A 24,466-nucleotide genomic window follows, 5' to 3' on the forward strand; every position below is an offset into this window, starting at 1 on the left:
GTGGAGAATAAGGTACTGTCATTCAGCGAGGTCTGTAGAGAATAAGGTACTGTCATTCAGCGAGGTCTGTAGAGAATAAGCTACTGTCATTCAGCGAGGACTGTAGAGAATAAGGTACTGTCATTCACTGAGGACTGTAGATAATTAGGTTCTGTCATTCAGCGAGGACTGTAGAAAATAAGGTACTGTCATTCAGCGAGGACTGTAGATATTAAGGTTCTGTCATTCAGCAAGGACTGTAGAAAATAAGGTACTGTCATTCAGCAAGGACTGTAGAGAATAAGGTACTGTCATTCAGCGAGGACTGTAGAGAATAAGGTACTGTCATTCAGCGAGGTCTGTAGAGAATAAGGTACTGTCATTCAGCGAGGTCTGTAGAGAATAAGGTACTGTCATTCAGCGAGGACTGTAGAAAATAAGGTACTGTCATTCAGCGAGGACTGTAGAGAATAAGCTACTGTCATTCAGCGAGGTCTGTAGAGAATAAGCTACTGTCATTCAGCGAGGACTGTAGAGAATAAGGCACTGTCATTCAGCAAGGTCTGTAATGAATAAGGTACTGTCATTCAGCGAGGTCTGTAGAGAATAAGGTACTGTCATTCAGCGAGGTCTGTAGAGAATAAGGTACTGTCATTCAGCAAGGACTGTAGAAAATAAGGTACTGTCATTCAGCGAGGACTGTAGAGAATAAGGTACTGTCATTCAGCGCGGTCTGTAGAGAATAAGGTACTGTCATTCAGCGAGGTCTGTAGAGAATAAGCTACTGTCATTCAGCAAGGTCTGTAGAGAATAAGGCACTGTCATTCAGCAAGGTCTGTAGAGAATAAGGTACTGTCATTCAGCGAGGACTGTAGAGAATAAGGTACTGTCATTCAGCGAGGTCTGTAGAGAATAAGGTCTTGTCATTCAGCGAGGTCTGTAGAGAATAAGCTACTGTCATTCAGCAAGGACTGTAATGAATAAGGTACTGTCATTCAGCGAGGTCTGTAGAGAATAAGGTCTTGTCAATCAGCGAGGTCTGTAGAGAATAAGGTACTGTCATTCAGCGAGGTCTGTAGAGAATATGATACTGTCATTCAGCGAGGTCTGTAGAGAATAAGGCACTGTCATTCAGCGAGGACTGTGGAGAATAAGGCACTGTCATTCAGCGAGGTCTGTAGAGAATAAGGTACTGTCATTCAGCGAGGTCTGTAGAGAATAAGGTACTGTCATTCAGCGAGGTCTGTAGAGAATAAGGTACTGTCATTCAGCGAGGTCTGTAGAGAATAAGCTACTGTCATTCAGCGAGGTCTGTAGAGAATAAGGTACTGTCATTCACTGAGGACTGTAGATAATTAGGTTCTGTCATTCAGCGAGGACTGTAGAAAATAAGGTACTGTCATTCAGCGAGGACTGTAGATATTAAGGTTCTGTCATTCAGCAAGGACTGTAGAAAATAAGGTACTGTCATTCAGCAAGGACTGTAGAGAATAAGGTACTGTCATTCAGCGAGGACTGTAGAGAATAAGGTACTGTCATTCAGCGAGGTCTGTAGAGAATAAGGTACTGTCATTCAGCGAGGTCTGTAGAGAATAAGGTACTGTCATTCAGCGAGGACTGTAGAAAATAAGGTACTGTCATTCAGCGAGGACTGTAGAGAATAAGCTACTGTCATTCAGCGAGGTCTGTAGAGAATAAGCTACTGTCATTCAGCGAGGACTGTAGAGAATAAGGCACTGTCATTCAGCAAGGTCTGTAATGAATAAGGTACTGTCATTCAGCGAGGACTGTAGAGAATAAGGTACTGTCATTCAGCGCGGTCTGTAGAGAATAAGGTACTGTCATTCAGCGAGGTCTGTAGAGAATAAGCTACTGTCATTCAGCAAGGTCTGTAGAGAATAAGGCACTGTCATTCAGCAAGGTCTGTAGAGAATAAGGTACTGTCATTCAGCGAGGTCTGTAGAGAATAAGGTCTTGTCATTCAGCGAGGTCTGTAGAGAATAAGGTCTTGTCAATCAGCGAGGTCTGTAGAGAATAAGGTACTGTCATTCAGCGAGGTCTGTAGAGAATATGATACTGTCATTCAGCGAGGTCTGTAGAGAATAAGGTACTGTCATTCAGCGAGGTCTGTAGAGAATAAGGTACTGTCATTCAGCGAGGTCTGTAGAGAATAAGGTACTGTCATTCAGCGAGGACTGTAGAGAATAACCATCCAATCCAAATTGACCACTTTTATGCCAAGCCTTTGTTACGGAATGGATCATTTGCCACCATTGTTTGGACATTTAATATCACTCATTGGGAAATATCTTCCACTTATCCCCAGTGTAAACGACATCTTCGGAACATGGAAGAAGGTTTAGCACAATGGTTAGGACCACATGCAGCAAAAACCACCAAAAAGAGACAAGCAGCGGTAGAAGGGTTCTAGGAGGATTGGGATCCATAGGAAGTTTAGTCAATACTATGGACATTAATATCCTGAAAACAGATTTAAGTTCCATAGGATATATTGGTAGTAAGGGAGTAGCTGTGCAAAAAGGCTTCAGCTTAAGACACGTGACAGGCCTAGTACAAGCTGCAGCCAAGGTGGTGGTAACACTGGAAATTCCTGGAACTACCGCACACCATGATAGGCCTAGTACAGGCAGCAGTACAGGTGGTGGTAATGCCAGTACTACTGCACGCCATGATAGGCCTAGTACAGGCAGCAGAGATGGTGGTAATACTAGGACTACCACACACCATGATAGGCCTAGTATAAGCAGCAGCTGAGGTGGGGAAAATACTGGGACTACCGCACACCATGATAGGCCTAATACAAGCAGCAGCAGAGGTGGTGGTAACACTGGAAATTCCTGGAACTACCGCACACCATGATAGGCCTAGTACAGGCAGCAATACAGGTGGTGGTAATACTGGAACTACTGTACACAGTGATAGGCCTAGTACAGGCAGTAGTACAGGTGGTGGTAATGCCAGTACTACTGCACACCATGATAGGCCTCGTACAGGTGGTGGTAATGCCAGTACTACTGCACACCATGATAAGCCTAGTACAGGTGGTGGTAATGCCAGTACTACTGCACACCATGATAAGCCTAGTACAGGTGGTGGTAATGCCAGTACTACTGCACACCATGATAGGCCTAGTACAGGTGGTGGTAATGCCAGTACTACTGCACACCATGATAGGCCTAGTACAGGTGGTGGTAATGCCAGTACTACTGCACACCTTAATAGACCTAGTACAAGCAGCTCCTACTTTGCGACTATGCTGATCTGGCTTGGCAACAGAAGCTTCTGTCAATCTTCCAAGGCCACTTTTGGTGGGATACTGTCTCTAGGCCGGAAAACTACCCAGGATCCTTCAGGGGAGGGATAGCTGTGCTAAGTCCCACCAGGCTCCAGGATCTTTTTGTCCAGTGACTGGGGTCAGACACAGCTGTAGTCTTTGGCACATGGGGCAATCAATCAGCTGGGTGGGGTATTTCCCCCCTCGCGACTACATCTGAGCTTGGGCGAAGAAGAGTTCCATTGGGGTCCAGGGGTCTGTGATGCGGCACTTTGGGGGCACGGGGAGAGGTAAGTAGAGCTTGTTTATTATGTTCCTCCCTGCACCTGCCTGCTAGAAAGGTTTCAGTTTTGCCCGTGACCGCAAAAGAGTGCCGATCAGTGAGATTTGCAGTGTTGGCAGTGTATGTGCAGTGTTGGCAGTGTGTATGCAGTGTGTGTGCAGTGTTGGCAGTGTGTATGCAGTGTGTGTGCAATGTTGGCAGTGTGTATGCAGTGTGTGCAGTGTTGGCAGTGTGTATACAGTATGTGCAGTGTTGGCAGTGTGTATGCAGTGTGTGTGCAATGTTGGCAGTGTGTATGCAGTGTGTGCAGTGTTGGCAGTGTGTATGCAGTGTGTGTGCAGTGTTGGCAGTGTGTGTGCAATGTTGGCAGTGTGTGTGCAGTGTTGGCAGTGTGTATACAGTGTGTGCAGTGTTGGCAATGTGTATACAGTATGTGCAGTGTTGGCAGTGTGTATACAGTGTGTGCAGTGTTGGCAGTGTGTATACAGTGTGTGCAGTGTTGGCAATGTGTATACAGTATGTGCAGTGTTGGCAGTGTGTATACAGTGTGTGCAGTGTTGGCAGTGTGTATACAGTGTGTGCAGTGTTGGCAGTGTGTATACAGTGTGTGCAGTGTTGGCAGTGTGTATACAGTGTGTGCAGTGTTGGCAGTGCCTTTACAAGGTACAATACAATCACTGCAGCATGCGTTTGTCCATTGATATTCACAAAAGCTGCGATCAGCAGATGTAAGAATCAAGAAGCAGGTTCAGCAACAAGGTGTTGTCCCACCCACATAAAAACACAATTTATATGTCACAACCAACACTTAACCCTTAATCATGGCATCAATTATTATTATTATTATTATTATTTAGTGATGTTCTCTCCTGCAGAATGTATTACAGAGCAGTAATAAACATTCAGAACTTTTGTCATCAATCACCTCCCCGACCCCCGAGTCCTCTCCTGTAAATAGATACCCCCCCCCCCCCGAGTCCTCTCCTGTAAATAGATACCCCCCCCCCCCCCCCGAGTCCTCTCCTGTAAATAGATGACCCCCGAGTCCTCTCCTGTAGATAGATGACCCCCCCCCCCCCCCCCCCCCCCCGAGTCCTCTCCTGTAAATAGATGACATCCGCCCTGGTGTTTATGCCGTGGCTGATTTCCCTGGATGCTCCACCAGTGATGGCCGTGTATTCCCAGCACTCGGCTCCATCGCTCCCTATAAATGTCCTGGTGTCGGGAGCCGAGCACATCTGCCGCATAGACCTCTGGAGCGCAGGAGCCCAGGTGAGTGCCCATGGCCGTCCCCTGATAAGACCCCCCTGTATGCTGGGTGTATTATAGGAGTATATTATAGTCTTACTGCAGGGCTCATGTGTGTATAGTGTAGATTGTGGATGGGTCTCATCATCAGGACTGTATTATACTGGAGGATTTATCATCATATCCATCATGTGCTGAGGGCTTTGTTACAGTGTGTCAGTCCTCTCCTTCATTATGAATGAGTATAGTGACTGGAGCCTGACTGTCCTAAGATAGAATGATAGATGTTACTATAGTCATAGAAGTAGCGGCAGCATAGGCAGTAGCAGTAACCAGGACCGGAATAGGACTAAAAAGCAGCCCTGGTGTCCGGCTAGAGAGACAAGGACAAAACAGTGAACCCTGAAACTTGCCCCAACCAATGTCCCTGCCTACTTGCCACGGACGACCCTAAACGGTTGCGGACAACCACGGAGTCGGTCCCTACACTGAGTAGGTGAACACACAAAACGTAGACAGACAAACAAAACACAATGGAGGTTAGTCAGCTAGCCGAGTCAGAACCAAACAGACAACGCAGTGCAAAATCAGAAAGAGAGCGGATAGTCAGATGTCAAGCAAGAGGTCAGAACACGGGCAGAGCAATAGCAAGGGGATTAGGACAGGGAACGCTGGGAAAGGAGCAGGGGAGCTGGGACTAGTAACAACCAATAGCCAGCAAGGAAATGAGGATCTGACTGCTTTTTATCCAGGATCAGAGACTGGGTCCAGCAGCTGATTGGAGCAGCCCTGATCCCAGCACCAAGCTCAGCTGAACAGACCTAGCAGTGCAGTAACCCTTGCACCGCCAGAAGTCTGACAGGCAAGGCAGGTGTGGCTGAAAAGTAAAACACAATTCAGACACAACTCATTCGGTGCAACCACAGACAGAAACTCAGTGCTTCCTCGGCCGCCCGGCACGGACGGAGGAGCGCAAAGTCACATTCCTGACAGTACCCCCCTCTTACGAGGGGCCTCAGGACCCTTAGTCAACGGACCAGGCCTAGAAAGATTCAGTACATGGTATCGCCGTACCAGGCGAGGAGCGTGCATGTCCCGGGCAGAAACCCACGTACGTTCCTCTGGCCCGAAGCCCTTCCAGTGGACAAGATACTGCAATGAGCCCTGTACCCAACGAGAGTTCATACTCCAATTCACCCTGGATGATGAGCGGAGCAGGGGGAGGCGACAGAGACACTGGAGGAACATACCTCTTTAAAAGAGCCTTATGAAACACACTATAAATACGGAGAGATGTAGGCAGTTTTAATCTGAAAGTAACAGGGTTAATGATCTCCACAAGCGTATATGGACCAATATATTTGGGTGCCAGTTTACCGGAGTGCACCCTTAACCTTAGGTTCTTGGTAGAGAGCCAGACCTTCTCACCTAGTACGTATTGATGGCCAGGTATGCGTCTTTTATTAGCATGTTTTTGGTATAGCTCTTGGGCTTTAACCAAGCTCTGATGAGCTTGGGCCCAAACTGTGCACAGTTTTGAGTATATAGCTTCAGCTGAGGGGTTCACAAATTTGGTGGAGTGAGTGGATGAATACCTAGGGTTAAAACCAAAATTACAAAAGAACGGCGACATCTTAATTGAACGTTGCTCATGATTGTTTAGAACAAACTCTGCTAGTGAAATAAAGTCCCTCCATTTGTCCTGGGCATCAGCCACGAAACACCTCAGAAACTGTTCTAGTGACTGGTTGATTCTCTCAGTCTGTCCATTAGTCTGTGGATGGAAAGCAGATGAGAAAGATAAAAAGATACCTGCCACAAAATTCTCTCCAGAACTTAGCTACAAACTCAACACCTCTGTCGGAGACAATGTTTTCAGGGACACCATGCAAGCGCAGAATGTGGTTAATAGACAGTGTGGCTAGAGTGCGGGCGTTAGGGAGCTTACACAGAGGGATGAGATGGCACATCTTAGAAAATCTATCCACGACTACCCAAATGACAGTCTTACCCTTAGGGTACTATTACACGGAACGATAATCGGCTGAATTGGCCCGATTCGGCCGATTATCGCTCAGTGTAATAAATGCAACGATCAGCCGATGACAACGATCATCGGCTGATCGTTGATACAGGTTAGAACCTATTTTTGTCGGGCGCCTACCGCGCACCGACTAACGATATACATTACCCATCCACGTTCCAGGGCTGCTCCTGCCGTCCGCTTCTCCCGGGGTCCCGCGCGCACTCTAACTTCACAGCGGCCTGTCAGCTGATAGGCCGCTCAGCCAATCACAGGCCGCTGCGGGAGCGCGCGCGGGACATGGGGAGAAGCGGACGTCAGGAGCAGCCCTGGAACGTGGATGGTTAATGTATGCCAGTTTAGCAAGGGCTGTAACGATGTCCTTGCAGCTCTTGCTAAACGATTATCGGGCTGTGTAATAGGCCCAGTAAACGAGCAACGATCTACCAGATCCAGCAGAGGACAAAAGAGACCCTCCGGTGGCCTATGGGGAACCTCAGACCAAGCACAAGTCTCACAAGCCTCAACGAAGGACTTGACGTCCCGGGCCCAAGCTGGCCACCAGTAATGACGTGAGAGCAAATAATTAGTTCCTGCCACCCGGGGTGACCAGCCAACACCGAACTATGAACCTCCTCCAAAACCCGAAGGCGAAGGTTTGGAGGCACAAACAAGAGAGATCCCGGAGTATTACGGGGGGCCAGGGCCTGAGATTCCGCAATTTGAGTCAGTAAGTTGGGTTGCAGAACCGACACCATAACACCGGGTTTTAAAATCTTATCGGGCTGGTTCCTGGGAGAATTCTCAATGTCAAAACTGCGAGACAGGGCGTCATCTCTGACATTCTTGGAACCAGGCTGATACGTGATTTCAAAGTTGAATCTAGAAAAAAACAAGGCCCATCTGGCCTGACATGGGGTAAGGCGTTTGGCACTGTCTAAGTATACCCGATTTTTATGGTCAGTAAGTACCACCACCTTATGTTTGGCACCCTCAAGGAAGTGCCTCCACTCATCGAACGCCATTTTGATAGCTAGCAATTCTCTGTTGCCGATATTGTAATTACATTTGACGTGGGTGAACTTCCTTGAAAAGTAGGCAACAGGGCGAAGATTGGTAAGAGTTTTAGATCCCTGAGACAACACTGCTCCCACCCCCACCTCGGATGCGTCCACCTCCACAATAAAGGGACGTTCAAAATCTGGCTGTGTTAGCACTGGAGCCTCTGAGAAACATTGCCGAAGTTTATCGAATGCCTTAATAGCTTCAGTAGTCCAGTTCACTAGATCTGCCCTCTTCCTGGTCAGATCCGTAAGGGGTTTAGCTATAATTGAGAAGTTTTTGATGAACTTCCTATAGTAGTTGGCGAAACACAAAAACCTCTGCAGGGCCTTGAGATTATTGGATCGCTTCCAGTTTTTAATGGCTTTCACCTTAAGGGGATCCATACCAAATGAGTTAGGGGTTATATTGTAACCCAAAAATGAGACCTCCTGGATACCGAACTGGCATTTCGATAACTTGGCACACAGACTATTTTGCCTCAGAAGCTCCATAACTGTACAGACATGTGATATGTGGGAATCCCAATCAGGGGAAAAAATCAAAATGTCATCCAAATAAACAACCATAAATCGACCCAAATGTTCACGAAAAATGTCATTCACAAAGTGTTGGAAGACCGCCGGAGCATTACATAACCCAAAGGGCATGACAAGGTATTTGAAATGGCCCTCTGGGGTATTAAAGGCGGTCTTCCACTCATCACCTTCCCTGATTCTGATAAGCTTATATGCCCCCCGTAGGTCTACTTTGGAAAACCATTTAGCTCCTACTATCTGGTTAAATAAATCTGGAATCAGGGGTAACGGATGCTGATTCTTAATGGTAATTTTGTTTAACTCCCGGTAGTCGATACAAGGGCCGAAGCCCACCATCCTTTTTACCCACAAAAAAGAACCCCGCCCCCATGGGAGAGGAGGACGGGCGAATATGGCCCTTACGCAGACTGTCCTTTATGTACTCCCACATGGCTTCCCTCTCAGGACAGGACAAGTTAAATATACGACCCCGGGGATATTTGGCACTGGGAACTAATTCTATAGCACAGTCATATGGTCTGTGGGGTGGCATGCCATCCACAGCTCTCTCGTCAAACACATCAGAGTAGTCCGACAAAAATTCCGGAATATCCTCGCCCTTAGAGGAACATTGTGCAAGAGATACCGCAATGCAGTGGGGAACAAACTTAGGCCCCCATTTTACCAGTTCCCTGTTGGTCCAGTCGAAGACAGGGTTATGTGCCTCCAACCAGGGTAATCCTAAAATCACATCAGATGACAAATTATGCATAAGGAGAAAGGCAAGGTTTTCAACATGAACAGACCCCACCTCTACTTCCAGGTGGGGGGGTTATATACCGTACGTCCCCTTGGGCAAAGGGGGCAAAGTCGGCTTCAGAAACATTTACAGGGGACCGGAGCTGCAGGGGACATACCTCTAAACCAGAAAAAAACATAGGGTTAATGAAATTTGCTGATGACCCAGAATCGATCTGGGCGTAGCCAGAAACACCTTTATTCCCCAACACCAGGGAAATAGGCAACAACAGCTTATTTCTGAAGGTTACCTGTGCACCTGAGAGACCCCCTCGATAGTCTCTCAGGGGCTGAAGTTTTCCGGCGGTGGTCCCGGCTTGGAAGGACATTGCCGAACTCTGTGTCCTGTTTTCCCTCAATACAAACAGAGATTGTTCTGCAGGCGAAGTGTTCGTGGGGCCTTGGCATCGGTGGAGTCTAACTGCATAGGCTCCTCTGGTGTGGGTAAGGCAGTAGGGGAAGGGTTAGGGTAGGAGACAGGTAATAAAGAGTTTCTAGGATGGTCAGGACTACCCCTCTCATGCTGTCTGTCCCTCAACCGTCAGTCAACTCGAATGGCCAGTGTCATACTTTCCTCAAGGGAGTTAGGAGTAGGATACGCCACCAACATGTCCTTTAACCGGTCACTAAGCCCCGCGCGGAACTGAAAACGGAGGGCAGAGTCATTCCAGGTGGAGAGGCCACTCCACTGTCTAAACTCTGAGCAGTACTCCTCCACTGGACGTCTGCCCTGCCTCAGCCCCGCCAGCTGACGCTCAGCATTGACAGCACTGTCAGGGTCATCGTACAGCAACCCCAATGCCAAAAAAAAACTGGTCCACTGTCAGTAAGTCAGGAGAATCAGATGGTAGAGAGAAGGCCCATTCCTGTGGTGGCCCTTGGAGAAGCGACATGACTATGCCCACCTTCTGGGTCTCATCTCCTAAGGAGCGGGGACTTAACTTAAAAAATAACTTGCATCCCTCCCGGAAGGCATGAAATTTTCTCCTGTCCCCCAAGAACTTGTCTGGGAGCTGAATGGGCGGCTCAGGAGGTGCTGGGGAGCTCACAGTAAGTTGTTGGGGCGCCATCTCCTGATCTTGGACTCTTACAGCAAGCTCCTGAACCATGGTATTGAGCCGCTGCATTTGGTCCACAATATTGGTCATGGCCATTCTGTTGTCCATGAGGCAAGATGGCAGGGCTGGCTATTCTGTCAGGCTAGAGAGACAAGGACAAGGCAGTGAACCCTGAAACTTGCCCCAACCAATGTTCCTGCCTACTTGCCACAGACGACCCTAAACGGTTGCGGACAACCACAGAGTCGGTCCCTACACTGAGTAGGTGAACACACAAAACGTAGACAGACCAACAAAACACAATGGAGAATAGTCAGCTAGCCGGGTCAAAACCAAATGGACAACGCAGTGCAAAATCAGAAAGAGAGCGGATAGTCAGAGGTCAGAACACGGGCAGAGCAATAGCAAGGGTATTGGGACAGGGAACGCTGGTAAAGGAGCAGGGGAGCTGGGACTAGTAACAACCAATAGCCAGCAGGGAAATGAGGATCTGACTGCTTTTTATCCAGGATCAGAGACCAGGTCCAGCAGCTGATTGGAGCAGCCCTGATCCCAGCACCAAGCTCAGCTGAACAGACCTAAACCTAGACCTAGCAGTGCAGTAACTCTTGCACCGCCAGAAGTCTGACAGGCAAGGCAGGTGTGGCTGGAAAGTAAAACACAATTCAGACACAACTCATTCAGTGCAAACACAGATAGAAACTCAGCGCTTCCTCGGCCGCCCGGCACGGACCGAGGAGCGTAAAGTCACATTCCTAACACCTGACACATAAAGCACCTTCCAGCCAACGTAACATATGAAACCTCTCCCCCCCCCCCACACACACAGATACACATACAGATACACATACACACACAGATACACTTACACACACAGATACACATACACACACAGATACACTTACACAGATACACATACATACACACAGATACACATACATACACACACACACACACACACACACAGATATACATACACATACATACAGATACACATACATACACACACAGATACACACACACACAGATACACATACATACACACACAGATACACATACACACACAGATGCACATACATACACACACAGATACACACACACACAGATACACTTACACAGATACACATACACACAGATACACATACATACACACACACAGATACACATACATACACACAGATACACATATACACATACACATACATACAGATACACATACATACACACACAGATACACACACACACAGATACACATACACACACACACAGATACACATACATACACACACAGATACACATACACACACAGATACACATACATACACACAGATACACATACACACACACCCGTAATTAAAAAAAAAAAACAAGAAATGTGCTCCAGAAAAGTTTTCTGTATTTGATCCCACTTCTCAGCATTCTCTGTTCCATCCACCATTACCGCTACTGAATAAACCCACTGTAACACTGTCCAACGTGACCCCCACATAGGGAGAATATAGTGACTGAAAGTGCAGATATATCCACCTGTGACTCCTTTCAGTCCGGCCCATGGTGAAGACTTCTGTCCGCCATGACTTGTCCCCGCAGCATCTATCGGACAAACATCTTAGGCTCCACACTTTTCCAGCATGTCTATACACCCGTCACCTCTATATGATACCCCGTCCCTAGTGCCTCAAACATGAATAGTTCCCCCTATTACTGACCTGCACAGATATGAGCCCCTTCTGTTCCTCTACGCTGTGTATATACCTGCCAATTGACAAGATCCCAGCCGAACCCCCAAACTATTATAAAGCCCCCTTTTGTGTCCCCAAATAGTAATAACCCCCCTACTATGCCCCTGAGTAGCTGTAACCACCCTATCTTGTGCCCCCAAGTAGCAATAGTCCCTCTCTGTGGCCAGAAATGGCAGTGATGATCCCCTCTAACCTTCCTCCTGTACCCCCCCCCCCTCCTCCCAGTAGTGATGGTCCCTTCTTACCTTCCTATCCTTCCCCCAGTGGTGGTGCCCCCTCTAATGTCCTTCGATTATGGACAAAAACAAACGTTACCCACTTGTCAGCTGCACGCCGATGTCATGGAGCAGCAGAGTCAGTCATCACTTGTAGATGTCCGGCCTAACGCGGCCTAATGCAGCCTGTGGTCTCGCAGTGAAAGGCTTAGAGAGCTGAGTGCTCCCTGCCCTGTGCCACCTGTCAGCACCATGCATAGACCACCACAACAGGAACACATTAGTAGCTCACATTTACTGAACGTTGTGTTGACACGCGGCCCCCTCAGTCCGGTAGCGGCCGTCAGCATGGTCTAAGGCAGGCATGTCCAAAGTCCGGCCGGAGGGCCATTTGCGGCCCGCATTCCGAACTTTTACGGCCCCCCAGGTATCCAGCTTGCTATTATCTGCCTGTGTTATAAAGCATATAGCATGTAGCATGTAAAATGGTCGGCCCTCGCACATGTTCACTTCATCAAATTTGGCACTCTTCGAAAAAAGTTTGGACATGCCTGGTCTAAGGGGTCCCCAGCCGCTGCCAGAACTTCCTGTCATAAATCAGGTCATCATTTAACAGTAACAGGCAGCTGCATGGCCTCCCGTCTCCGCACTGCTGACAGTCCCACCACCGGACTGAGGGGGCCGCATTACCACATGGCATTCAGTCAGTGTGAGCTACTAATGTGTACCTGCTGGTGGTGGCCTATGCATGGTGCTGTGTGACAAGTGTCTGGCTGCATCCGGCCCTCTCAGTCCGCCGCTGCCAGGCAGGATTTAATGAAGCACCATTTCATTCAACAGCCCGGGCGGCCCCCACAGAATGGTAATGTGAGGGGCCCAGCGGGCATTGTCAGTCCAGGCCTGCCAGTAATAATAGGAATGGAGGCCTAGAGGTATTATTACACAGTGTATTGACCCCACATCTCTGTTGTAGTGATGTCACTGCTGACCTCTCCTGACTGTTGTGATGATGTCACCGCTGACCTCTCCTGAATGTTGTGGTGATGTCACCGCTGACCTCTCCTGACTGTTGTGGTGATGTCACTGCTGACCTCTCCTGACTATTGTAGTGATGTCATCGCTGACCTCTCCTGACCGTTGTGGTGATGTCACCGCTGACCTCTCCTGACTGCTGTAGTGATGTCACCGCTGACCTCTCCTGACTGCTGTAGTGATGTCACCGCTGACCTCTCCTGACCGTTGTGGTGATGTCACCGCTGACCTCTCCTGACTATTGTAGTGATGTCACCGCTGACCTCTCCTGAATGTTGTGGTGATGTCACCGCTGACCTCTCCTGACTGCTGTAGTGATGTCACCGCTGACCTCTCCTGACCGTTGTGGTGATGTCACCGCTGACCTCTCCTGACTATTGTAGTGATGTCACCGCTGACCTCTCCTGAATGTTGTGGTGATGTCACCGCTGACCTCTCCTGACTGCTGTAGTGATGTCACCGCTGACCTCTCCTGACTGCTGTAGTGATGTCACCGCTGACCTCTCCTGACTGCTGTAGTGATGTCACCGCTGACCTCTCCTGACTGCTGTGATGATGTCACCGCTGACCTCTCCTGACAGTTGTAGTGATGTCACCGATGACCTCTCCTGACTGTTGTAGTGATGTCACCGATGACCTCTCCTGACTGTTGTAGTGATGTCACCGATGACCTCTCCTGACTGTTGTGGTGATGTCACTGCTGACCTCTCCTGACTGTTGTGGTGATGTCACCGCTGACCTCTCCTGACTGTTGTGGTGATGTCACTGCTGACCTCTCCTGACTGTTTATAGTGATGTTATCGCTGACCTCGCCTGACTGTTGTAGTGATGTCACCGCTGACCTCGCCTGACTGCTGTAGTGATGTCACCGCTGATCTCTGCTGACCGTTGTAGTGATGTCACTGCTGACCTCTCCTGACCGTTGTAGTGATGTCACCACTGACCTCTCCTGACCGTTGTGGTGATGTCACTGCTGACCTCTCCTGACCGTTGTAGTGATGTCACCGCTGACCTCTGCTGACCGTTGTAGTGATGTGACTGCTGACCTCTCCTGACTATTGTAGTGATGTCACCACTGACCTCTCCTGACCGTTGTGGTGATGTCACTGCTGACCTCTCCTGACCGTTGTAGTGATGTCACCGCTGACCTCTGCTGACCGTTGTAGTGATGTCATCGCTGACCTCTCCTGACTGCTGTAGTGATGTCACCGCTGACCTCTCCTGACTGCTGTAGTGATGTCACCGCTCACCTCTCCTGACCGTTGTAGTGATGTCACCGCTGACCTCTGCTGACCGTTGTAGTGATGTGACTGCTGACTTCCTCCACTGTTCCTCTGCACACTATAACCTCTGACTCTTCTCCCTTCTTTCCCTCTGGTATGTTCCCCACCTATAGGAGATTGGACCCGGTCACCCCTGTATACGTGAGTAAAGGGCCTATTGCACTGGTCGTTAAGAGGAGCAAACGAGCGCTCTCAGCGCTCGTTTGCTCCTCGTTCCCCGCTCGCTGCGGGGGGGGCTGTCAGGGTGATCGCTGATCGTCCGGGCAGCCCATAGGATATAGCAGCGTCTGCTGCCGACGCTCCTATTCAACGGAGCGACGGCAGCAGATCGTGGTGTATTATGAGGTTCTGCAGCAGCTGAGGTGTATGAGGTTCTGCAGCAGCTGAGGTGTAGTATGAGGTTCTGCAGCGGCTGAGGTGTATGATGAGATTCTGTAGCAGCTGAGGTGTATGATGATGTTCTGCAGCAGCTGGGGTGTATGAGGAAGTTCTGCAGCAGCTGAGGTGTATGATGAGGTTCTGCAGCAGCTGTGGTGTATGATGAGGTTGTGCAGCAGCTGAGGTGTATGAGGAAGTTCTGCAGCAGCTGAGGTGTATAATGATGAGGTTCTGCAGCAGCTGAGGTGTATGATGATGTTCTGTAGCAGCTGAGGTGTAGGATGATGTTCTACAGCAGCTGAGGTGTATGATGATGTTCTGCAGCAGCTGAGGTGTATGATGAGGTTCTGCAACAGCTGAGGTGTAGTATGAGGTTCTGCAGCAGCTGAGGTGTAGGATGAGGTTCTGCAGCAGCTGAGGTGTATGATGAAGTTCTGCAGCAGCTGAGGTGTATGATGAGGTTCTGCAGCGGCTGAGGTGTATGAGGAGGTTCTGCAGCAGCTGAGGTGTAAAATGAGGTTCTGCAGCAGCTGAGGTGTATGATGAGGTTCTGCAGCAGCTGAGGTGTATTATGAGGTTCTGCAGCAGCTGAGGTGTAAAATGAGGTTCTGCAGCAGCTGATGCGTATGATGATGTTCTGCAGCAGCTGAGGTGTATGATGAGGTTCTGCAGCAGCTGAGGTGTATGATGAGGTTCTGCAGCAGCTGTGGTGTATGATGAGGTTCTGCAGTAGCTGAGATGCAGTATGAGGTTCTGCAGCAGCTGAGGTGTATGATGAGGTTCTGCAGCAGCTGAGGTGTATGATGATGTTCTGCAGCAGCCGAGGTGTATGATGAGATTCTGCAGCAGCTGAGGTGTATAATGATGAGGTTCTGCAGCAGCCGAGGTGTATGATGAGATTCTGCAGCAGCTGAGGTGTATGATGATGTTCTGCAGCAGCTGAGGTGTATGATGAGATTCTGCAGCAGCTGAAGTGTAGTGTAGTATGATGTTCTGCAGCAGCTGTGGTGTATGATGAGGTTCTGCAGCAGCTGAGGTGTATGATGAGGTTCTGCAGCAGCTACAGTTACAGGAGGAAGAAGGGAAAGGGGGACATGATGGAAACCATTATATATGTTACAGGAGGAAGAAGGGAAAGGGGAGACATGATGGAAACCTTTATATATGTTACAGGAGGAAGAAGGGAAAGGGACATGATGGAAACCTTTATATATGTTACAGGAGGAAGAAGGGGAAGGAGGACATGATGGAAACCTTTATATATGTTACAGGAGGAAGAAGGGAAAGGGAGGACATGATGGAAACCTTTATATATGTTACAGGAGGAAGAAGGGAAAGGGAGGACATGATGGAAACCTTTATATATGTTACAGGAGGAAGAAGGGAAAGGGAGGACATGATGGAACCTTTATATATGTTACAGGAGGAAGAAGGGAAAGGAGGACATGATGGAAACCTTTATATATGTTATAGGAGAAAGAAGGGAAAGGGAGGACATGATGGAAACCTTTATATATGTTACAGGAGGAAGAAGGGAAAGGGAGGACATGATGGAAACCTTTATATATGTTACAGGAGGAAGAAGGGAAAGGGTGGACATGATGGAAACCTTTATATATGTTACAGGAGGAAGAAGGGAAAGGGAGGACATGATGGAAACCTTTATATATGTTACAGGAGGAAGAAGGGAAAGGGAGGACATGATGGAAACCTTTATATATGTTACAGGAGGAAGAAGGGAAAGGGAGGACATGATGGAAACCTTTATATAGGTTACAGGAGGAAGAAGGGAAAGGGAGGACATGATGGAAACCTTTATATATGTTACAGGAGGAAGAAGGGAAAGGGAGGACATGATGGAAACCTTTATATATGTTACAGGAGGAAGAAGGGAAAGGGGGACATGATGGAAACCTTTATATATGTTACAGGAGGAAGAAGGGAAAGGAGGGACATGATGGAAACCTTTATATATGTTATCGGAGGAGGAAGAAGGGAAAGGGGGACATGATGGAAACCTTTATATATGTTACAGGAGGAAGAAGGGAAAGGGAGGACATGATGGAAACCTTTATATATGTTACAGGAGGGAAGAAGGGAAAGGGGGGACATGATGGAAACCTTTATATATGTTACAGGGGGAAGAAGGGAAAGGGGGGACATGATGGAAACCTTTATATATGTTACAGGAGGAAGAAGGGAAAGGGAGAACGTGATGGAAACCTTTATATATGTTACAGGAGGAGGAAGGGAAAGGGGGACATGATGGAAACCTTTATATATGTTACAGGAGGAAGAAGGGAAAGGGAGGACATGATGGAAACCTTTATATATGTTACAGGAGGAAGAAGGGAAAGAGGGACATGATGGAAACCTTTATATATGTTACAGGAGGAAGAAGGGAAAGGGAGGACATGATGGAAACCTTTATATATGTTACAGGAGGGAAGAAGGGAAAGGGGGGACATGATGGAAACCTTTATATATGTTACAGGGGGAAGAAGGGAAAGGGGGGACATGATGGAAACCTTTATATATGTTACAGGAGGAAGAAGGGAAAGGGAGAACGTGATGGAAACCTTTATATATGTTACAGGAGGAGGAAGGGAAAGGGGGACATGATGGAAACCTTTATATATGTTACAGGAGGAAGAAGGGAAAGGGAGGACATGATGGAAACCTTTATATATGTTACAGGAGGAAGAAGGGAAAGGGGGGGACATGATGGAAACCTTTATATATGTTACAGGAGGAAGAAGGGAAAGGGAGGACATGATGGAAACCTTTATATATGTTACAGGAGGAAGAAGGGAAAGGGAGGACATGATGGGAACCTTTATATATGTTACAGGGGGAAGAAGGGAAAGGAGGACATGATGGAAACCTTTATATATGTTACAGGAGGAAGAAGGGAAAGGAGGGACATGATGGAAACCTTTATATATGTTACAGGAGGAAGAAGGGAAAGGGGGACATGATGGAAACCTTTATATATGTTACAGGAGGAAGAAGGGAAAGGGGGACATGATGGAAACCTTTATATATGTTACAGGAGGAAGAAGGGAAAGGAGGACATGATGGAAACCTTTATATATGTTACAGGAGGAAGAAGGGAAAGGGGGACATGATGGAAATCTAAAAGAATGTTGAAGGACTAAATAAGTTTCTGGAGGGAAGTGTTTTTAGTGAAAAACTTAACTCAAGATGAATAAGAGGAGACAGTGAGAAGTTACTGGGGGAAAGGTCAGAAGCAACGTGAGAAAATATTACCTCACTGAAAGAGTAGTAGATGCTTGGAGGAAACTTCCAGCCGATGTGGTTGGTAAATCTACAATAACGGGATTTACACCCGCCTGGTGTATACATATATCTATCTGCCTGGTGTATACATATATCTATCTGCCTGGTGTATACATATATCTATCTGCCTGGTATATACATATATCTATCTGCCTGGTGTATACATATATCTATCTGCCCGGTATATACATCTATCTATCTGCCTGGTGTATACATATATCTGCCTGGTATTTACATATATCTATCGGCCTGGTATATACATATATCTATCTGCCTGGTATATACATATATCTATCTGCCCGGTATATACATATATCTATCTGCCTGGTGTATACATATATCTATCTGCCCGGTATATACATCTATCTATCTGCCTGGTGTATACATCTATCTATCTGCCTGGTATATACATATATCTATCTGCCTGGTATATACATATATCTGCCTGGTATTTACATATATCTATCGGCCTGGTATATACATATATCTATCTGCCTGGTATATACATATATCTATCTGCCCGGTGTATATATATATATATATATATCTGCCCGGTATATACATATATCTATCTGCCTGGTGTATACATATATCTATCTGCCTGGTATATACATATCTATCTGCCCGATGTATACATATATCTATCTGCCTGGTATATAAATATATCTATCTGCCTGGTGTATACATATAACTGCCTGGTATATACATATATCTATCTGCCCGGTATATACATATATCTGCCTGGTATATACATATATCTATCTGCCTGGTATATAAATATATCTATCTGCCTGGTGTATACATATATCTGCTTGGTATATAAATATATCTATCTGCCTGGTGTATACATATATCTGCCCGGTATATACATATATCCATCTGCCCGGTATATACATATATCTATCTGCCTGGTATATACATATATCTATCTGCCTGGTATATACATATATCTATCTGCCTGGTATATATATATATATATATCTGCCTGGTATATACATATATCTATCTGCCTGGTATATACATATATCTATCTGCCTGGTATATACATATATCTATCTGCCCGGTATATATATATATATATATATATATATATATATATATATATATATATCTGCCCGGTATATACATATATCTATCTGCCTGGTATATACATATATCTATCTGCCCGGTATATACATATATCTGCCTGGTATATACATATATCTGCCTGGTATATAAATATATCTATCTGCCTGGTGTATACATATATCTGCCCGGTATATACATATATCTATCTGCCCGGTATATACATATATCTATCTGCCTGGTATATACATATATCTATCTGCCTGGTATATACATATATCTATCTGCCTGGTATATATATATATATATATCTGCCTGGTATATACATATATCTATCTGCCCGGTATATACATATATCTATCTGCCCGGTATATACATATATCTGCCTGGTATATACATATATCTGCCTGGTATATACATATATCTATCTGTCCGGTATATATATATATCTATCTGTCCGGTATATACATATATCTTTTTGCCTGGTATATACATATATCTATCTGCCTGGTATATACATATATCTATCTGCCTGGTATATACATCTATCTATCTGCCTGGTATATACATATATCTATCTGCCTGGTATATACACCTATCTATCTGCCTGGTATATACATATATCTATCTGCCTGGTATATATATATATCTGCCTGGTATATACATATATCTATCTGCCTGGTATATACATATATCTATCTGCCTGGTATATACATATATCTATTTGCCCGGTATATACATCTATCTATCTGCCTGGTGTATACATATATCTATCTGCCCGGTATATACATCTATCTATCTGCCTGGTGTATACATCTATCTATCTGCCTGGTATATACATATATCTATCTGCCTGGTATATACATATATCTGCCTGGTATTTACATATATCTATCGGCCTGGTATATACATATATCTATCTGCCTGGTATATACATATATCTATCTGCCCGGTGTATATATATATATATATATATCTGCCCGGTATATACATATATCTATCTGCCTGGTGTATACATATATCTATCTGCCTGGTATATACATATATCTATCTGCCTGGTATATACATCTATCTATCTGCCTGGTATATACATATATCTATCTGCCTGGTATATACATCTATCTATCTGCCCGGTATATATATATATCTATCTGCCTGGTGTATACATATATCTATCTGCCTGGTATATACATATATCTATCTGCCCGGTATATACATATATCTATCTGCCCGATGTATACATATATCTATCTGCCTGGTATATAAATATATCTATCTGCCTGGTGTATACATATAACTGCCTGGTATATACATATATCTATCTGCCCGGTATATACATATATCTGCCTGGTATATACATATATCTATCTGCCTGGTATATAAATATATCTATCTGCCTGGTGTATACATATATCTGCTTGGTATATAAATATATCTATCTGCCTGGTGTATACATATATCTGCCCGGTATATACATATATCCATCTGCCCGGTATATACATATATCTATCTGCCTGGTATATACATATATCTATCTGCCTGGTATATACATATATCTATCTGCCTGGTATATATATATATATATATATCTGCCTGGTATATACATATATCTATCTGCCTGGTATATACATATATCTATCTGCCTGGTATATACATATATCTATCTGCCCGGTATATATATATATATATATATATATATATATATATATATATCTGCCCGGTATATACATATATCTATCTGCCTGGTATATACATATATCTATCTGCCCGGTATATACATATATCTGCCTGGTATATACATATATCTGCCTGGTATATAAATATATCTATCTGCCTGGTGTATACATATATCTGCCCGGTATATACATATATCTATCTGCCCGGTATATACATATATCTATCTGCCTGGTATATACATATATCTATCTGCCTGGTATATACATATATCTATCTGCCTGGTATATACATATATCTATCTGCCTGGTATATATATATATATATCTGCCTGGTATATACATATATCTATCTGCCCGGTATATACATCTATCTATCTGCCCGGTATATACATATATCTGCCTGGTATATACATATATCTGCCTGGTATATACATATATCTATCTGTCCGGTATATATATATATCTATCTGTCCGGTATATACATATATCTTTTTGCCTGGTATATACATATATCTATCTGCCTGGTATATACATATATCTATCTGCCTGGTATATACATCTATCTATCTGCCTGGTATATACATATATCTATCTGCCTGGTATATACACCTATCTATCTGCCTGGTATATACATATATCTATCTGCCTGGTATATATATATATATCTGCCTGGTATATACATATATCTATCTGCCTGGTATATACATATATCTATCTGCCTGGTATATACATATATCTATCTGCCCGGTATATACATATATCTGCCTGGTATATACATATATCTATCTGCCTGGTATATACATATATCTATCTGCCCGGTATATACATATATCTGCCTGGTATATACATATATCTATCTGCCTGGTATATACATATATCTATCTGCCTGGTATATACATATATCTATCTGCCTGGTGTATACATATATCTATCTGCCCGGTATATACATATATCTGCCTGGTATATACATATATCTGCCTGGTATATACATATATCTATCCTAGGATAATAAGAAGGGAAACACTAATAGGGCGATGGTCCCAGTGGTCTTTCTTTCCCGACAATCTTCTATGTTTCCATCACCTTGTGTAATCATTGAGCTCGGCGCAGTCACTGCTCTATTCTTCTCCTTACAGACTCCTCACAGTCCTGCACTGATCTCATCCTCTCCTGGTGTCACCATGGATCCCGCACCCATCACCTTCTGAGGCCTCATCCCCAATCTCTGCAGAAACCCACAGAACACCTGTAACCAGATGGGGAATACGGAGCAATGTGTACCAAGCTGTGAGACGTGACGGAGAGACCGACATTACATAGGTATGTAACAAATACAGGGGATATATAGTGCCCAGGTTATACCAGGCAAGATGATGTATAACTTATACCAGCTGTACATATATAATTATATACAGGAGATCCCCAGGTTATACCAGCTAGACATATATAATTATATACAGTATATACCCAGGTTATACCAGCTGTATATATAATTATATACAGGAGATCCCCAGGTTATACCAGCTGTACTTATATACTAATATACAGTATATACCCAGGTTATACCAGCTGTACATATATAATTATATACAGAGATCCCCAGGTTATACCAGCTGTACATATATAATTATATACAGGAAATACCCAGGTTATACCAGCTGTACATATATAATTATATACAGGAGATCCCCAGGTTATACCAGCTGGACATATATAATTATATACAGGAAATACCCAGGTTATACCAGCTGTACATATATAATTATATACAGGAGATACCCAGGTTATACCGGCTGTACATATATAATTACATACAGTATATACCCAGGTTATACCAGCTGTACATATATAATTATATACAGGAAATACCCAGGTTATACCAGCTGTACTTATATAATTATATACAGTATATACCCAGGTTATACCGGCTGTACATATATAATTATATACAGGAAATATACCAGTTGTACATATATCATTATATACAGTACTAGAAAATGTACCCGACACTGCCCAGGTATAAGGTGTCAGTGTGTTAATTAGATTTGTCGCCCAGGAAGGTCGCCCAGGAAGGTCGCCCAGGAGGCCAATCTATACCCTTGTTTTTTTTGTTGTTGTTTAAGGGGAAATCGCTAGGAGCCCTATATACCCCTATATACACTATATACCCCGACAGATCTGCACTGTTTATGTAAATTGTAGCTTATGCACATTAGAAATAAACTAAAAACTTTAAACATCCTAAATACTTAATAGCCGAACTGAGATGTAATGTGATCAGAATGTATACAGAGCCTGGTTATATACAACATTGTCAGTGTTATATACAGCCTGGTTATATACAACATTGGCAGTGTTATATACAGCCTGGTTATACTATATACAACATTAGCAGTGTTATATACAGCCTAGTTATATACAACATTGTCAGTGTTATACAGTATACAGCCTGGTTATATACAACATTGGCAGTGTTATATACAGAGCCTGGTTATATACAACATTGGCAGCGTTATACACAGAGCCTGGTTATATACAACATTGGCAGTGTTATATACAGAGTCTGGTTATATACAACATTGGCAGTGTTATACAGTATACAGCCTGGTTATATACAATATTTGCAGTGTTACAAACAGCCTGGTTATTTACAACATTGGCAGTGTTATACAGAGCCTGGTTATATACAACATTGGCAGTGTTATATACAGCCTGGTTATATACAACATTGGCAGTGTTATACAGTATACAGCCTGGTTATATACAACATTAGCAGTGTTAAACAGAGCCTGGTTATATACAACATTGGCAGTGTTATATACAGCCTGATTATACTGTATACAACATTGGCAGTGTTGTATACAGCTTGGTTATATACATTAGCAGTGTTATATACAGAGCCTGGTTATATACAACATTAGCAGTATTATGCTGAGCCTGGTTATATACAACATTGGCAGTGTTATATATAGCCTGATTATATACAACATTGGCAGTGTTGTATACAGCTTGATTATATACAACATTAGCAGTGTTATATACAGAGCCTGGTTATATACAACATTGGCAGTGTTATACAGAGCCTGGTTATATACAACATTGGCAGTGTTATTGCTAGATACATAAACATAAAGATTTTTACCTGAGACAACTCTGGAGCAGCAACACACAATTGTTCATGCGGAAAACCAGATGCAGAATCCAGATTCATGCCGCCACCTGCAGTGATCGGCCTTGGGCCTTGTTTATTGTCATTGCAAATGATGCTTAACGGGAAACTGCAATCGTGTAAAAGGTATTGTTTCATCTGAGTTAATCAGTGGAATTCGTTTATACCTGTAGTGTATAGTTGGAGGGGTTCTGTATACCTAAAGTGTATAGTTTTTAGGGGTCCTGTATACCTGTAGTGTATAGTTGGGGGGGGGGGTGCTGTATAGCTGTAGTGCATAGTTTGGGGGTCCTGTATATACCTGTACTGTCATTGTCATTGCGTGAGTTAATCAGTGGAATT

At 44.7% G+C, this 24,466-nt stretch overlaps 1 protein-coding gene across 5 annotated transcripts in view; it reads left to right on the top strand.

Annotated features, from left to right (window-relative positions):
- LOC138793353 (olfactory receptor 51E1-like) overlaps nucleotides 1-24,466 on the top strand; it is a 45,734-nt gene that overhangs the window by 15,306 nt on the left and 5,962 nt on the right. For 4 of the 5 annotated variants that reach the window (XM_069971887.1, XM_069971886.1, XM_069971884.1 and 1 more), the window contains exon 2: nucleotides 22,092-22,275. The gene's annotated coding sequence lies outside the window, so the exon portion shown is untranslated. Of the gene's footprint in view, nucleotides 1-4,708; nucleotides 4,830-22,091; nucleotides 22,276-24,466 lie in introns of those variants that run through there. The other variant, XM_069971885.1, reaches the window with a different exon arrangement.

This window comes from Dendropsophus ebraccatus, chromosome 5 (assembly GCF_027789765.1).
Source record: "Dendropsophus ebraccatus isolate aDenEbr1 chromosome 5, aDenEbr1.pat, whole genome shotgun sequence".
Classification (NCBI taxonomy): Eukaryota; Metazoa; Chordata; class Amphibia; order Anura; family Hylidae; genus Dendropsophus; species Dendropsophus ebraccatus.